This window comes from Nicotiana tomentosiformis, chromosome 4 (assembly GCF_000390325.3).
Source record: "Nicotiana tomentosiformis chromosome 4, ASM39032v3, whole genome shotgun sequence".
NCBI classification, from domain to species: Eukaryota; Viridiplantae; Streptophyta; class Magnoliopsida; order Solanales; family Solanaceae; genus Nicotiana; species Nicotiana tomentosiformis.
The window spans coordinates 92947601-92950158 of record NC_090815.1 but is presented as its reverse complement, the minus strand read 5'-3'; positions in this window follow the sequence as shown (position 1 = coordinate 92950158).

Here is a 2558-nt window from a genome sequence, read left to right as displayed (position 1 = left end):
TTCTGCATCTTGATTCATTATTTTGAGGTTTGAGAGCATTTTAGGATCTAGGCATGAAGTCCGCAAGCATGTCATGTCATTAAAATCTGCATTGACAGAACTGAAAAGAGAATAAGAAAGGTGACAAGATTAAGAAAAGAAACATTCAATAAAATATTAATTTCATTTGATTTGATTTTTTTGTTTTTTTTTTTTAAAAAAAAATTAAAGATAGGAGGGTTTACATCAGAAAGTAAGACAATAAAGTAAAATATCCGGATCACACTCTGAGATAAATCCGAACACATAAAGGATAGCAAGACTGGCTACCGAGACTCTCGTCTGATGGGGAACTTTCAGGCTTGGCGACCGTTTCTTTTTGGCTTTTCTTCTATCTCGGCAATGGTTGCAATGGCCTTCAGTGTCGGATCAAATTCATCATCTTCACAGATCATTCCGACTACTGGCCCATTGGTGTGAGTAGGTAGAGGATTGTTCATCATATTAGAGGCCTCTTCGTCCCTAAGCATTATTGCTTTGACCTCGATGAGGTCTTCCACTGCTCTCTTAAGAGTCCAACAGTCTTCCGTATCATGTCCCACTACTCCAGAGTGGTATTCACATCTAGCATTAGCCGGTGCGAGGGGGACTCAGAGTTTGGCCGGTTCAGGGCTATTGGCTGCAGTAGACCTAGCCTCACTAGCTTTAGAACAAGCTTGAGTATGATTCACCAACATGGGTGAAATGATTCCATCTCAGGGGCTCTTTTTTTTCTTTTTCTTTTTCTTTTTTTCTTTTTTTTGAATTTTTTTTTTGATTTTTTTTCCTCTTTTTGTTGTTTTGCGCTCTTTGTTTTTCTCTGTTATTTTTTGTCACTCTTTTCTTTTTCACTCAATTTTTTTTTTCGATTTATTTTTTCACTCAATTTATTTATGGCTATGATCGAATCCGATGGGGATTGCCTACGTATCATGACACCGCATGAATCATATCATTACGCAGTTTAGGGTAAATCGGGAATAAAGTAAAATAAACTAACTCTTTTTTTTTTACTTATATACAAATAATCCCATAAAAGCTGCTAACAAGGAAAAATATTTTATTTTTTTTTTGAATTTTTGTCTTTTTTTGTTGAAAGAAAACTTCTAAAGATAGATTTTTTTTTTGCTTTTTTTTTTTTGAAATCTTCGAAATAAATACTTTTTAAAAAAAAAAAGAAAGAAAATATTTTGAATTTTTTTTTGTAAATTTAAAAAGACAAAAAAAATATTTTTTTGGATTTTGATTTTTTTTTTTTTTTTTTTGAATTTTGGGAGAAAGACCTTTTTAAAAAAAATAAAAACAAATATTTTTGGAATTTTGGATTTGACGTCTCAAAGAAAGATTTCTAAAGAAGGAATTAAAGAAAAATATTTTTTTTGGATTTTTGAAAATTGGGGGCCGGAACCGATGAGGTTTGCCTACGTATCTCACATCCGGTGAGAATCAGACCCGCGTAGTTCGGTGGATCAGAAATAAAATAGATAAACTAACTCTTTTTATTTTTCATATACAATTAATCCGACAAAATCTCCTAGCAAAGAAAATATTTTCAATTTTTTTTCGATTTTTTTTTGTTTTGTTTTGGAATTGGTGAAAGAAAAACTTCTAAAGAAGAAAAAAAATATTTTTGAATTTTGATTTTTTTTTTAAATTTCAAAAGAAAGAAAATATTTTTTTGGATTTTGGGAGAAAGACATTTTTTTTAAGAAGGAAGAAAATATTTTTAGATTTTTGGTCTCAAAAAAAAGAAACTTCTAAAGAAGCAATTAAAGGAAAATATCTTTTTGGATTTTTAAAAATTGGGGGCCGGAACCGATGAGGTTTGCCTACGTAACTCACATCCAGTGAGAGTCAGACCCGCATAGTTCGGTCAAACTGACTATGTTATTTTGTTTTTTTATTTTTTTTTTAAAAATTAATCTTTAAAAACCATATGCACTAGACCACATTATTTTTTCTCTCTTCGTTCAACTGATTTATGCTAAAGTCGGTCGACATGCAAGTCTTCCAAATAATGCAACAAGTAGCACATAACATAATGGTCTCAACAAGGCCTGTCCTAAAACAGAACTCGGCCCCTGTGTCGAGCGCTGCTAAGTCAAATACACATGATGCAAATAAAGCGTAGCCTACTAGGGATATTCATTGCTTGTGGCTTGTTCTTCTAAGTTTGTAAATTCTAAAGGAGATGGTATCTAGACCTGGCTTACCCGGGCGGACAACCCGAGGTGAGGAGCGTCAAGCGTCACCAGTAGTAGAATATCACTGGCCAGCTAACGGCCCTCCCGCCTAAACATGTATGACTAAATCCTTCACCAGAAGCTGGTAGGCTAACTGGCTTTATCTCATGACAGAAATTTTGTGATGCTCTTATGCAAACACAACATAACTAATTATCAGAAGACTCAGAGGGATGCGAGAGAGGATACAATTTATATGTACAGTTCAACAATATCAAAACGGTAAAAACTGGACAAGTAACACATTAGGCCCAAATAAATCACAATATATACAAAAATTAATAAAGCCAAATAAAG